This window comes from Heliangelus exortis, chromosome 15 (genome assembly GCF_036169615.1).
Source record: "Heliangelus exortis chromosome 15, bHelExo1.hap1, whole genome shotgun sequence".
Classification (NCBI taxonomy): Eukaryota; Metazoa; Chordata; class Aves; order Apodiformes; family Trochilidae; genus Heliangelus; species Heliangelus exortis.
The window spans coordinates 13,727,040-13,743,102 of record NC_092436.1 but is presented as its reverse complement, the minus strand read 5'-3'; positions in this window follow the sequence as shown (position 1 = coordinate 13,743,102).

Genomic DNA, 16,063 nt, shown 5'->3' with positions numbered 1-16,063 from the left:
GCAGGGTAAAATGAATAACTCATCAGCAACTCAGTGCTGAGGTATGTTCTCACCCAGTGTCCATTATTTGTGATCTGATTCATATAAAGTAGCCTGCTTCTAAACTCCTTGTGAACAGAACAAGGAATGCATTCCCAACAAACAGTATTTTCAGTATTTTTGCCAGCTTCAGTCTCAACTTTTCCTTTTGATTAAAAATCTAGCTCCACATTGCTGTGCCCTAATTTGATCTGAAATTATGGGAATAATTTATTTCCTTATACAAGATTAAAAAAGCATTTATTTCTTAATTCAGTTCTACAGCAAAACTTTCTGGTTACTTTTAAGCATACAAGAAAAGCAGTACTTTATGAAAATGATGTAAGTATCAGAAGGACTAAATATTTACTGTGGTTGTGTTCCCTTTCTCTGGCTTACTGAAGGAAGGAAAAGAGAAAATGTTCTATGTTTGCTATAGTCCTTTTCACATCTTTTAAGTATATGATTGTGTATAATAAGCAGTTGGCGATTTTAAGAAAATGCTGCACTTATGAATGATGAAAAACCATTGCATTGCTTGGGGTTTTTATTTTGAAAATGTGATTCCACATTCAAAACTGAGTATTGAATGGAGTGGAAAATAGCATTTTTTTCCTCCCAAAAAAGTGTAAGTAAGAGTAGTTACTTAATGAATTACTTTAGATGATGCATTGTGAAGGAATGGAACCCAAGTAGTTTCCTAAACAAATAGAGAGTACAAGAGATGAAAAAGTTACTGAGAAGAAAGTTTGGAAACTTAAGGAACAGGAAGCTGGCAGGTGAGGCTTTCCTTTGAGGGGCCTTCCACTTGTGGCTTTTGAGTACTTTAGGAGAAGGAACATGGCCTCAAAGCCAGCTCCTTTCTCTCTCCCTGTATTTTGCCATAGTAGCAGGGTATGAGGAGATTTTGGAGAGATTTTGGGGTCACTGTCAGCAGCAAACAGAAATTAACTAAAACATTTTAAGCTCCTTTCATCTTCCTTTTGTACATATTCAGAGCAGTTTTTACAGTGTCACTGTGGGTATATTGTCAGAAAAGAAGAATGAGAGAATGTGGGGAGCTGGTGTCTGTGCTGAACATCAGCTTCTGCTGTCTTCTCTTCATACCCCCTCCAGTGCTTCAGCTGGAGCAGCTCAGGCTTCTCTTTCAGCTTTCCTATATAGATGGCAATCTTCACCACGCTTATCCTAATCTGAAAATGAAATGAAGTAAGAGTAGTACTGTTTAGAGACTTTGGTGGCAAGTGACAGGTAGAAATCTAAGGCTTCATTATTGTTTTAAAGCTGGTGCGAGTTCGAAGCAGTGAGAAAGTTCATTTCTAACTGGCAAGTGCTCATATCCTGAGCCTCAGGCTACAGTCAGATATAATTAACACCCTTTGACAGTTTGAGAAGGGAGTACAAAGACCATCTGAGCTGGGGACGTTTTGTAAAAAAACTGTTTCCATTGCAGCTGAGATCTTCAAGGCTGATGCACTTTGCTGAGAGAAGTGTGGAGAAGTCAGCATTGCTGCTGTCAGAGCTTTAGCTTCTCTGCTGATAATCTGGATACTGGGGACTGTGGAAACATTCAGTATCCTAAAAAGACCCTAAAGTTAAGTGAAGTATTAGAAAAATAAAAATGTGGCTTATAACTATCAAATGTGTGAGAACTCTCACAGTTCTTATTTAAATTAGTTTAGGTTCTCTCAAAAGAAAACAAAAGGCAGGAAAAAATAGAAGCAGCACTGTGTTTCAGCATGAAATCTTTCTGGCATTGGTGGAGAAGTCTGTTTTCCACCTCACCCATTTCTCAGTGTTTGTTCCAGATCTGTTACAGTAATATTGCTTTTTCCAGTGCTATAGTGTGGTGAGAAATGCATGCGTATTTTCTTCAGCCCTGAATCTTGCCTTCAAAGAATCAATTCAGACTGGTAGTTTTCACAAATAAGCTATTGTAAGAACTTTAGAGAAAGAAAATAATTTTATCTTTCAAAATGAATTGGCTGCTGAGATCAGGAGCTGGAAATACCAGGTATGGCACCTATACTTACACTGGGCTATTACGGTCATGGAAAAAAGGAGGGGCCTGACTTCCAAAGATGCTGGAATACCTGAGTGTTGTGAGCATTTCTGATAAAGATGCTTATTTTATTTCTAGTAAATATGATAGGACTGAATGTTTAGCTTTTTTTAAATATTAAATTTAATTATTGACAATAAAATACAACCTTGGTAGTTTTTATTTGCTCTCAATGTTAATGAATTTTGTAAGACATTACTGAAATGCTCAGAAAAACAAAATAGTTTCTGGTTTGCCCTCTGAAACTCTTTACCTGCCAAAAATCAGTACACACTTGCATACTGCATCTGCTGAGTTAACTGTATAAATTTCCTTATTTAGGTTACTTTTTTCTTTGTCATTTTAGTTTCCTTAGTTGATTGGCCTAAAAAGTTGAAGTAAAACATCCAGTTTTACATAGTGGGAGCAAGAATCATACATTGCAATATACTGCACTAGCTTCTGAGTTACTTCTAGCTTGCACATATGCATAATTTCAGAGCCATCCTCCAGATTTTCTGTCTCTGAACTCTTCTCAACTAATTCCTAATGAAAATCAGTAGAAGCACACTTTTGAATATTAATAAAATACAATACAGTGTTAAGAGCTAATCCAGTTAAATCTCCATTAGACTCTGGCATTCTATCTGTCATTCCTACAAAAGCAGATTTTCCTGGTGTATCTTTTTAAATGCCTCAGGTTCCTCCTTAGCTCATAGGCTCAGAATAAAGAAGGAAAAGTGCTGGTAATGTAGACTGAAATGAAATGTGTTTGTTTTTCTGTGCTTTTTTTCCTCTACTGCATAACTCTCTAACTGCTGTGTTCTTGGCACTAAATCCACATGAGAAAGTAGAGTTACATTGTGAAATGGCAGCAGTTACTGCAGTGTGTTTTCAGGACAAACTCACAGCTGTCAGCTTTTGGATCACTCAAGTGTGGAGTTAGTGCAGGGAAAATGTTTAGCCTCAAGGGGGAGAAAGCCAGCTGCCATGTCCATTAGCACCCTTTGTTGACCATCCAAGAGCACCAACAGCATCCAAAGCAGCTTTGTCCCAGCTCTCTTGGCTGGAGGAAATTATTGGAAGATGCCCAGCATGTGGGCAGAGTATGGCATGGGTGAAAATGAGGCAGAGGTAGAAATTCATTTAGATTTTGAGGTTGGTTGATTTTTTTGGGTATCCTCAAGTAGAGATTTAATTTCCACCTGTCCTTTCAGAAAGGGATTCATGAAAGGCAACAGAAGCAAGACAGTTAGCCCCTCTGCCTTGCATGGTTGGTGTAGAAAAAACAGGCCTCTCAAAAGAATAATCAACTGAATGTGCTAATATTTGAGCCAGCACTTTCCAAATCTTCAATTAATTTTTTGGGTTGAGGATATTGGGTGCTCAATCTGAGCACTCCAGCTGCACTTGAATTATCTGAGACTGTAGATGCTTGGGATCTCCTAAAATGAGATCCCAGCTGTTTCTGGCTGATAAGTCTAAAAGTAATAATAATTTTTGACAGTTTTATATTAAATTAAAAATGTAGTGCTTTCATTCAATATTTGTATTACATCATAGTGCTTGGGAGCTGGGCCACAAATCAGGACCTTACATAATTCAGAACATGAGATAAAGAACAAAAGATTGCCCTGATCCCAGAGATCTTACAGGTTAACTCTAAGTGTCTGTATAAGAAACAAAGTAAAGAGTACAAGGACACTGTGAGATAGCATCTGTCAGCATGGTCACAACATAACTGGGAGCCTAAGCAGTGGCAACTTTCTAATTTGTTTGTAAAAATAAAAGGGTAAGGGGCAAAGGTTTAAGGCTGAAAAGAAAATAAAACAGCAGCTCTTTTATATTATCTGTCAAGCCATGAACTACACATCCCCTGAATTTGTGGAAAGTTATTCTTATACCTGCAATAGATGGATGTCTCCCTGTTGCTATCTCAATACACTACTGTTTGGTCTTATTCTGAAATTACCATTTCCTCTTTTTTTGTAGCTGTTCTACCTGGTACTCTAACCAGCAGATGAAGCCTTATTTCTGTATAGATTATAACTGTTGAATTGGATTATCTTTAAATGTCTTTTCCAACCAAAATGATTCCGTGACTCTATAAGGAAAGCCAGAGAAATTACTTGTGATGTCCAGATGAATATCACCCAATGAAAATTCTTACCTTGTACAGTTCAGAAAAGTATTGAGATGTCCTTAAAAAAAAAAAAAGAACAGTTGACACTGTGACAAAAATTCACACAATAAGTGTATTTGCATTTTATGTTAATTTCCTTCTAAAAGATCTAGTGCATGTGTACATGTACATCGAGTTGTTTTACTATATTGTGTGGGTAGATGATAAGAAAACACACAGGAAAATATTTAAGTCTTTCATTCTCCTGTTGCATGTGCACTGCTATTAGTCTCAATAAGTGTTTATAGTAAGACTGAGGCATTGTATTTCAATCTATGAAAGATATGCCACTGTTTAATTAAGCAATGTAGAGGCAGGAATTTGTTTGAGCCATAACAGAAGGATGTATACACAAAGAACCAAATCCGTAGCAGAGAAGCTTGTGTGTAGCTGTATCAAGTCTCCCTAGCGTGGATGGTGCATCCACAGTGCTGTAAGCACACAGTAGGCAATGTTTCTGTGTGTACTGATTTGTGGTTGAAGGAGAAATTATATTGACAGTGCAGACAAAGAATTTTGGAGGAGCTGTTTACAGTTTGCTGGAGTAAAGGAACTGTACAAAACCTATATGATAGTAAGCCTAGACTCTCCCTGTTTCTGTTAACATTTTTTTCCTTTTAGCTCATTTTTCTTTATGAGACTGAGCCAAAATCCTGAATCTGATCATCATATTTGGATAAGACTAGGAGACAGATGTGAATTTCAGCATTCAGAGATATCCTAGCTATCAGGCTGGATGGCTGATGGTTATTTTTTTATAGGTTTAATCACTTCCTCAAGTACATGACATATTCTTGATCTGGGCTACCAACATTTTTCCATCTTGGCATTAAGCGATTAGGAATTATTCCTCTGTGTAGGTGCAGCTGCCATGAAGAATCATCCTGACTGCTTATGGCTTTCTAATTTTAATGAGATAATCGTAGAAGGTTGTGTAAATCCACTAATGGCTGAGAATACCCTCCAAAAAATTAGTGTAAACATACTACAAGAAATATTTTCCCACAGATCCCAAAAGGGATTCTTTTTCAATCTATAAACTTCTTGTAAAGCTCCATTTAAAGTGTCATATTCACTGTAGCTTTTCTTTTCTTCTGCAGGACCTTCTAGCCCTGAAAACCTGTCTTATCCTCCTACATTCCATAGACACCTTGTTCTTGATTAGTCATTTTACCACTGTTAGAATTCTGCTTCTAAACATACATATGAGAACTTTTATTTCTGTGCTGATCAGCAGAGAATAACCACAGCATGGAGGCCACAGAAAATTGTGGATTTTCTGCTTACCTTCATTAAACAGTAAAGAGCTAAGGCCAACAAAACATTTCCATCTGCTGATGTCTGTATCTTCTCTGGAGACCTGATGCTACGCTTTCTGTCTCTAAAATGCTCTTCCACTTGATTCACAAAGGATGGAAATTTGATGGTAAACTGAATAGGAATTAGTATAGGTTCTAGTAGCACAAATATTTAAAGCATTGTAAACACTGTTAATGATTTTGTTGACTATCAAAATAACATTAGAACAAGGTGGCTATTGATTCTGTTTGAGTTTTGGTCTTATTGGTTGTTTTTGGGGTTTGTTTGTTTTTCTCTTATTTCTGCTTTTAGGATCTGGGTTTTTCATTTTTGTCCTCTGTAATAGGCATGAGAGAACTAAGTGATATCTGTGAGGGGTTTGTGTGTTTTTTATGATCTTGTATAAATAGGATGGCTGTAGATGCTGACAAAAGATGCAGATTTCTGCAGAGCAGTCCTCTGAGTTTTCAGAATCTAAGCGGGATGTTTCAAGTAATCCTTGGGTTTTGAACTAAGACTTTGCATGAGATAAATTTCACTTCCAGACATTTGGAACTGCAGGTGGGCCTCCACTGTACAACTAGGAGTGTTTAAAGAAAATCAAACCCCTTTATTTTGTCATTCATACTTTGGAAGAAAACCAATGCAGTGTCAGAAGAGTTTATTGTCTTAAAGCTGATGATGCTTTCTTTACAGATTATTAATTTTTCTGATTGAATGAAAAAAATATGTATTCCATCACTTCAGAACTTGTGAGAATAAGCAGTCTGGATTTTTTTCATCTACTCATCTTTTAATAATTTTCTTACTGCTGTAAAGAAGCTGGTAGTATAATGGGCAAAACATTATGGGTAAAGCGTATAAATTTTCAAATGGTGGTAGAAAACCCCTGAGGAAAAATATTTCCATCACAAAGTGTTCTCTATTCAAGGGATCTTTGAAGTCTGTCATAGGACTCCACATTCAAAAATCTTCCTGCTTTGTTTCTTTTTTAAATTAATCATTTGGACATTCTGGGGGTCTTCAAATGTTTACTGGGTGATTATTAAGACACCGAAGTACTGAAGAAGACTCATGAGGCTACATATTCACCCTCTTAGCCTTTTTATATTTTATTTTGACAAACCATCAATTGGAATTTTTAATTCAAGCTATTCTCAAATGTTACAGCATTTTTACACAGTGTATTATCAAAGTATAAAGTCCTTTGATAAGGGTAATTAAACATGCCAAGTTTGTTTCCATAGCCCTAAGTGCCATTGCTTAGTCTTTCATTACATTCCATGACTGACTTCAGCTCACTTGATTTATTTACAGCAGAGCCAATGGCTATGCTCCAGTCATCTCAAAGTGGTAGTCATTATCATCAGTTATGAGAGTTATCAGAGTTAAGGAGGAAGAATTATTTTGGAATAGATAAAAAAATGGACATTAGAAAGTGCTATCACAGAGAAATATATGTCAGTTTTTAACATGTTAGTTATTAATGTCAGTTGTCTGTATAGAACAAGAGTTTTACATGTGCCCTTTACTTCTGCAACTTAAGGCCATCCTGCAGACAGCTTCTGTACCTAGTATGAACATTTGGAGAGTTTTGGAAAAAAAGCAAATTTGAAATCTTTTTCAACACCAGTAATATAAGTATATCGCTGTTTTGAAAACCATATCATTTGCATTACAACTCAGGTGTTAAGCTAGTGGGATCATTTTTCCTGCCCTCAAGTTGTCACTAAGTTGATTTTCTTTTTTTTTTCTAGAAAGGGAATAAAGAGGACATCTCCACTGTTCTCAAAGTGTTTTGGTTTCACAAGCTGATACCTGCTTTGTAATGTATACACTGTCTGATCCTTTTCATTTGCTTTTGGTTTGTCTGAGAGTGCTGGAATTTCCAACTGTTGTGCCTTTGATTTTGTCACTGGAAGACATCCTAGCAGCAATTTTGATTCAAAAGCAAGCTCCTCTTTATTTTAGAGTTGTTTAAAAGTTTAACGAGTTATGAGTGTGTTAATAAAGTAGCAGTGATAGTTCAGTAATAAGGTTTAGAATTGATGTGTGTGTTAGCAAGTACATTAACTCTTCAAAAATAAAAGCATGTGAAATAGCATACTACTGACATAGCTGATTATGATAATGCCTTCGTACAAAATTTTGAAAATCAGATACTATAAAATACCATTAGCCTTATGTTAATAAAATATTTTGCTTGATGCCTTTTAAATTATTCATTTGAAGTAGTCTAAAAATGTAAAAGAACTCTTATTATCATTCAATTTACATGATTACTTTAAGTTCACTTTTTCGGCTTAACATAAACAGAGTATAAAATTCCCATCAAGCTTTTTGGATATTTGAAATGTATCCTTTTTATGCAAAAATCAGAGCCTGTTAGGATGTCAAGGTAGTCATCAGTATAAATGTAACTTCAATTGAAACTGTTTTGTACATATAAATTACTGTGTTTGCTGATTTGTCTCATTATTACTGCTGTATTTATTCGTGTGCTCTTCTGAAAGATGCAGTTTTAAAAAAATAAAAGCTAAAAAGGTCTAATAATTAATATTATTATTATGATAATTTCTTATAACTAACGCAGGGATCAAGGCAACCATGGAAGGAGACATTGGGTTTATTGAATGTGGATTGTTATTTTTAATTACGTTGGGCTTTGTAAGACTGGTGGCATTAATCCGAGTGTGAGTAAGGCAGTTTAGGACTCCCCTAAACAATTAAAGAGCAGCAAATCTCTTTTCCTCCCTTCATCAGCCCTTCCAGGTGGGCTGAACAACTTCTCTGTGCTATTTGATGGTGGCTGAAATGTGGAGAAGGTGTTACCTAGTGCAAGATGGCAGATCCACACAACTTTCTGACCTCTGGGGTCCCTGCTGTTTCTCAGCAGCAGTACCAACTTCTGTGGAGCATCAGATGACTTTTCTGTTTTCCTCATCTATTTGTGTGAGGCTGTAAAGTCTATTTCCTTTGCTTGCTAAGGCCAAATTTTTAACAGTGCAGACTTGTCATATGAATTCGGTTTGACCATCTTCATGAGCACTCGCTTTGAGTCCATGGTCCTCCTGGAGTCTCCCTCTCAGTGCCACATTTTGAGGAGAACCTGAAGGAAGCCACTCTGCCCAAAAGGGTGGTAGTGACACAAATCAGTTCTCTAGTTTTATGGTTATGAAGGGAGTTTTCTTTGGGATGTCCTGAGGAGAGCTGTGTGCTCAAAGGACTGCAAAACTAGGGAGATAAACCTTGGCAACTGGAGTAAGGCCAAAAAAGGAATAAGCCAGCTTTTCAGTCATTCAGAAGGGATACAGCCTGAAATTCAGTCAGCCCTGGGTTGCCATCAGCCAGCATAAGCAGGGGATTCTCACAGCTGCTGTTCTCAAGCCTTATTTATTATAGGAGGTCACAGAAAATAGATGGTTTCATCTCTTATTTCGAAGAGTCATCTCTGTTTTCTGTGCTAGAGACTTAATCTACAGCAAAGCCATTCTGGCTGTGAAACACTAGACAATGGTCTTCCCCTCTAATTAGCAATTTTTCTCAAATGGTTGTTTAATCTCCATATCTAGGTTAATTTGAAATAGCAACTGAAAACACAGAGAAGTCCAAGAAGGAAGGAAAAAAACTATATAGGTTTGCTAAAAAAAAAAAAAAAAAAAAAAAAAAGAGCTTGACAAAATAAAAGCATTTGGATGTGATGTTTACTATTAAATGGCCCTTTTTGTGGCTAACAGCATTTGCATGAATGCCATGCTGGCTTAAGTTCTCTTTCTAGAGTCACTTTTAGAAGAAAAGTTAGTATGATGGGAGTTTTGCAGGTAGCCAAAAAGTATAAAAGAAAGAGAGAGAGAGAGAGAGAGAAGGAGAAAAAGAAAGAGAAGGAGAGGAGGAGAGAAAGAACTGATTCTTTGACCATCTTTGACTGATGTTCTTTGTGTTTTATTAGTGAAAGATAACTTCCTTTGACAGAAACTGATTGAACAGACTTAAACCCCAGAGATTTCATGGTAATTTTATGAACATAGGTGCTCCGTGGTTGTAATAATCCATGTCTTTAAAGCTTTTCTTACTTTCAGGAGGTTGCAGAGCTTGGAACAAAACAATAAGAGTTGCAGATTATTCTGTATGCTTTCCATGTAGTTATATCATTATGTTTCTCTATTTTAATTGGGTAAATGGCTGATGTGATTGATGACAGCCTGTACCTCAAAAGTGTCAGCTTCTATGCAACCTAGTTTGTATTGGCAAGGTTTAGAGATGGTTTTTCCCTGAATCTGTAAATAGAGAAGCCCTAGTAAAGGGATTTTTTCTTTTTTTTCCTAGGTACAACTATGTAGGTAGCCAGGAAATAATGATCAGTTGAGTGCCTTATAGATGCATTTTTTTTTTAGTTCCTCAAATTATGTAGGCCAAACTAAGGAATATAAAAGCAATCTTCAGTGACATGTGAACAAACAGATGTATTGTGTCTTTGTATTTTTTTATTGTATCATTGTATTTTTGAAGATTTAACATAACCAAATCATTGGGGATATGAAACGATTTGATAGAGGTGTGACAGTTGATCCATTTTCAGTAGCTGTCAGTTTGGCACGACTGTTTTTTGGCATTCTTAAGATCCATAGCTTCATATGCAACGTGGACGGTAGTGTGCTACAGCAGGAAGAAGGCAGAGTATTTTTGGTACATGAGGCAGTAATTGCTCAGAAGTTACTGACTGAAAATGTAGCCTAAAACCTCTTCCAGGTAATAATTTGCAACAAAAGGGTTAGGAGCAAGTGGGTGTAATAGATGAGGCTCAGAAACCGATACTCCCTGTTGGGGATGTTGTTTTTCTTTTAAACTGGTAAGTTGTCTTGTGATTCCTGGTATCAGGTCATGTCAAAAAAACATGATATGACAAAATGACCATCAGTTCAGCAGTGTTAAGCAAAATGGTTCCCTTAAATTGCTTTTCATTTAACCTTGTTAAAATTACTGATACAGAGAAAAAGAGCCTCCATTATACAGTCTTTTACATAAAATATCTTTTTGTGTAATGAAATTCAGAATAGAGCTATTAGCTGCTGCCATAATTGTAGAAATTGCTTTAAATGTGACTGAGCTACTTGCAGCCTTAAAATCAACTTAGAGATGGTTGATTAATAGATAGGTAACAGATGTCTGTTGAATTAGCTGAAGAGAAGTGCTGTGACCTAGTAAGCATGCATCAATATAGCTCTCCTTTCTCACAAAATAACATTATTTCAAAACATGCACTTCAGGAAGAGATAGGGAGTACAGTTCTTGTCTCCTGAATACACCTCTACTCTTCATTTACAATTATCAGGCTTTGGTGAAGGCCGTGCCACAAAACTCTCTTCCCTGTGGGTGCCTGTTGCTGAGCCAGTGTGTGGCCCTGGGACCTCCTGAGCAGCTGGTGTTAATAAATAAACTGAGGTGAAACCTTGCCCAAAATAATTGACTTTAATGAAGAATTAATTATGATAGATGGGTCTTCAGGGGTCAGGGCAGGTGGAGTCTGAGGAGTCAGAAATGTGATACACAGGTGTAAATGGTAAAGCCATCTGATGATATGATAAGAGTTTGGACCCTTCTGGGGTCCTTAAAATTGTTTACATAATAGAACAATAAAAAATCTTGACCAGAGAAATTTCAGACCTATTCTCACATTCCACTTTTATCTTGCATTGTACAAATGTCTTAGCTGAAAGTACAAAATGCTAAATAATATAGGATCTTGCTAGCCAGGATGTTATGCAATGGAAGTGTTTTTACTTTGTGTATCAGTGTCTAGCTTTAGGGTTGGTTTTTGTTTTTTAATGTGTAGGTTGGTTTCCTTTTTATGTCCTGTTTCTTTGTTAGTTTATTCTCCTTTTCTTTTGGTCAGCTCTGACGAGACTCCTGTGCCAAGGTGTGAAATGTTTTGAGTTGTTTTGCAGCAGTATTTGCCTCTCTGGGAGGAATCAGAGTTGGTTTCACTGGGTCTCATGTGGTTAAGCTGCAGATGATTTGCATGAATTGCTTGTTTCAGCTGCATGAAGTGTCTCTCACTCTGTACTCTGCTGTGATTCTGAGGAATAGATGCACTATCAGTCACGTAAAATCAAGTTTTACTTTTCTGTGACATTAATCCTCACTAGCCATAGGCTTTATTGTTCAGTTTAGCTCCTTCTCCATGTGAGGGGAGGAAGACACACTGGTGGGATGCAGCACTTAGGCGTAACAAACTTTTCACAGGCATCATGCAGCCTGGTTTTATCTCGGGAGATACCATTGCTGATAGTCAGGGATGGATAGGAAAGAAAATCCTCGTGTACCCTGTATCGGAAATGAAACTTTTTTCACACCAATGGATTGCCAATACAACATTTTTGAAATACATATAATAAGCTGTTTTCTCCTTTACAGTAATTTTTAAAGATACATTTTCTTCTTCAGAAGAATATATATAAAACCAAGGCTGTCTTGGTCAAGCTGCTTTCCCTGAGCAGTGTAACATTTTTATATGCAGCCATGCTTGATGTGAAAGCCACAGGCAATGCTGCAGCTTGTTGTTGATGGTTTGTCAGTCATCAAGTGTCCCTGGCACAACTGATTTTTATGCAAATACAAATTCTTTTCGTGCCGCTAGATATTTTAAATGTCAAAAAACTGGTTACCCTGTACAAAGCTAGAGGTTTACAGTGCTTGCATGTGTGCATCATGGTTCAGAAATTGCAGGTCAGCTGAAATTATAGAGCTATTTCACATAGAAGGTACTGGGTCCTTTGAGGAGGAGAGGCTGCAGTCTTCATGAACCTAAGGCTCATGAAGGCTGTAGAGGGATCACGTCTGAGGTTTCATATCTCATTACCATTCACCTAAGACACCAGAACGTTGTGGCTAGAGTCAGCAGGGCAATGTGTTCAAAAAGTCTGCTCATTGTTTAGATGAGCAAAGAAATGGTTGTGCTTTCTAACATTCTACTTGTGAGTGATTGACTGCTTTCAAATGTCTGGATAGAAACGGCAGCAGGGAAGCTCCTGATTGCTGAATCCTTCTGGTCAGAAATGTCCTGGGTGCCTTCTTACAGAACTTTAAAAAGCCCCAAATTCATTATTTTTTTACTCATATTTGTTATTTAGCTGTCTGGTAGATTTTGATATGGATATATTTTATACTGTTTTAAAATGCTAAGTAAGATTTTATAGTCCAGGGGTTTAATTGAATATTGGAAGCACGTTAAAATAGGGTGTAGTTTGACCTAACATGCATGGGTGATTTGAACAGTAGAACAGAAGGCTAGACTGATCAGCCTCTAGGTAGATAAAATGTCAAAGAAATTACAAAAATATCTGAGGTGAAGAGGGCTTTGATATGTCAATCTCAGGTTGTAGATGAGATGCAGAATTCTATTATCAGAGAGAAGTTGTCATGAAAAAAGCAACAGCTTTGAGGTGCAAAACTGAAAGCCAGGGTTGTTACAACACCTGGCTTTCTTACCTTAAAAAAAAAAAAAAAAAAAAAAAAAAAGTTTACTTTCATCTTGTAGCATACCACTCAAATGATAAGACTGAGAGTCACATTTGCTCTTCAGATTCTCATGCAACACCCAACATGATGCTTTCAGCTTTCAGCATCAGGTATCACTTGTCTGTATCAGAAGACAAACTGTGGTCAGTTGTCAGCCTCCTGTGATGTTCTGGTAAGAGGATACAAAACCACAGGCTGCAACAAATTACAAGATAGGTATGTTGCATCTTCCCAATTTCCTCTTTCTCTTGTTGAAAGACAAAGTTACAAATTACATAGGAAAAAAAGAAATAGGGAAAAAAAAAAAAAAAAAGCTAACCTATTCATTTTCTTGCTCAGTACAGTTCCTGACTTGAACTCCTCAGTTTGTGATAGGGGCTCATGGTGTGGAAGTCACTTTGAAGTGTTAAGCTTTGTCTTCCTGGGGAGCATCTCTCTGTAAAGGCAGAGCTGTGATATTGGTGTGCTGAGTGTCGTGCCACCTGCTCTCCCTGTAAGTGACCTTGGGATTGTAACACAGTCACACAGCAGTGGGCTGACGCTTCAAGTCTGAAACTGTTTGCCAGTGGCAGCTTTATTTGTGTGGAAATTGCTCAGCTCCAATATTTATAGTGTGGTTGTTGCTCTGCTTGGATCCTTCTCTGATCTGTTGATCTGTGCTTTCTTTTCTCCTTTTGACAAAGGATTCCCTACTATAAATGCTTGAAATTACCAATTGTCATCACGATAATATTTTGATTTAAATTGGGCATTCACAAATTGTTGAAAGGTCATGATGCCGGTAGGAAAAAACGTGACTCAATCCCCTCAGTCTTAGCAGCATACAACTGAAAGCTGAAGTAGCTTGTATACAAGCTTACAGTCTAGGCTCACGTTCTGGATTTTGTTTTTTCCATCCATTACAGGGACTGGAAAAGTAGCCACATTTGGGAAAGAGCTTCACTACACAGTGCTGCATAATGCAGCTTTTGATTCTGTCCCGTGCTCTTCCTCAGGTGAAATGTGAGAGGCTGGAACCATCCCACATGATCTGTGCTGAGCTGCTCCATCTCCTGTGCTGTGGGTGCTGCCACTCAGCTCAGCACGGGTCTGTCCTGAGGAATTGTCCCTGTACTTCCCTCTTTGAGCCAGACAGAAAACTGAAAAAGCAGATCATGTGGAAATTGAGTAGTTTGTAGATCTAAAATAGTTATGCTGTTTATGCAGTTAATATTTATAATAACTAAGAATTAATTATTATACTATTTATGCAGTTTGGGGTTTTTTTTAAGAATTGATTAATAATTGCTTGCAGAAGTTGTGTCAGATGCAGACCAAGTTGGCAATGGCTGAAATTTTATAATTTGAGCACTTGAAATGTTTAGTGGCAACTTGAAATGGTTTTCAGAGCTGTAGTTCATGTCTCAGTTGATACATGTCTGTATTACTAATTATTATGACACATATTTTTTGCATTTGCCAAGAATAGAACCAGAACAGTGCTCTACATTAAGGGAATGATTTCTATTCTAACTCTCATACATCATCCTTTCACTTCATTTGGAGAAGTGAAATTTCTCACTCATACAAGACCAGGCTGTTGGAACTTAAAAAATCTGTGCTGATCATGGTGATAACATACTGTGCAATTTGCTTCATAAAGTTTCAGACCTAAGACACTATTAATGTTCTGTTAAGAAAAGAGATCTTGTTTGAAATACAATATGGATTTTTTTAAAACAACATGGAAGGTTGAGACAGCAGAAAAGAGAAACTTTACGGGAACTGTTTACTTATTAACCAAGGCATGTATCCTGACTTGTGTACTCTGGAAATAGATCAGACACCCTGGCAAGAGATGAAGGATCATATAGATCACAAAGAGATTTGCCATTTTTATATAAGATTCTGTCTCTTAACTGTAGAGAAGTAGTTATTGATTGCTGCCATGGAGGAAAAGAGCAGCCACTCCCTGAAAGTCCAAATCTACAGTAATATGCAGAAAATACTGAAATTCATATTGTGTTCCAGCAAGAAAGAATAATAAAAAAGCATGACCACATGAATAAGAACCTTGTAGTATCAGTAATATCACAAGCTTTTTCTCAGTTATGTTCTCATGTCATGGTTTTGTATAGACCTTTTCATGAATGAGATGGATGGATTTCACATGTTACCCATTCCTTTTGATAATCCAAGTTATCTTGCTAACTTTATTGTCTTAGATACTTCTACAGTAGTTGTAGTACTGCAGTACCTGCAATCCATTCTGCTATCACTGGAGTGAATGTTTTGTTTGGATGTAGAATATGCTAAAAGGTCTTTTCATCACCTTGGAGTGAGTGTAGTGTCGCCACCCCACGTTGGAGAAGGCAGGCCTTATATATTTATATTTGTTGGCAGGTCAATAAATCACACTGGAGAACAGAACTGTAATTTGATTACATTCTTAAATAAAGCCATTTGAAATTGCACTTCATGTTAGCTACAAAATACTTCCTCAGCTCCTACTGTTGATGATCAGCTGCATAAGGCATTGTCATTTTTTCAGAGAAGATTCTCATTCTTCCAGAAAGAATGTGTATTAATTTTTAAATTCATATTTACAAGTAACCTACATAAGACCTGCTGATGTCTTGAATTTTCATAAGACATTATTTTATGAATTACAGATTCATAAAATGTCTCAGTAATTGTAGCTTGAGTATTTTAATTTACCAGGGCTATTTCTGGTACAATGCATTTTCCATTATAAGTAAGATTTTGCTTCTAAGACTTGGCCACCAGTAAACAGCAGTAAACAAAATATTGTCTCCATTTGACATTCAGCTCCAAACCAAAATGGGTGGTTCTCATTTATGACTGTGACAAATTCTTTTATAGTTAATTCTTTAGCCAGTCCTAAGGCATTTTAATTTTTAATTTTTTTTATTAATTTAATTAATTTAAGTCTCCTAAGAATACTGAATTGCACAATATTCAGGTTTTTAGCTGAATGTAGTTAGCAAAAGTCTGTCTGAATATGT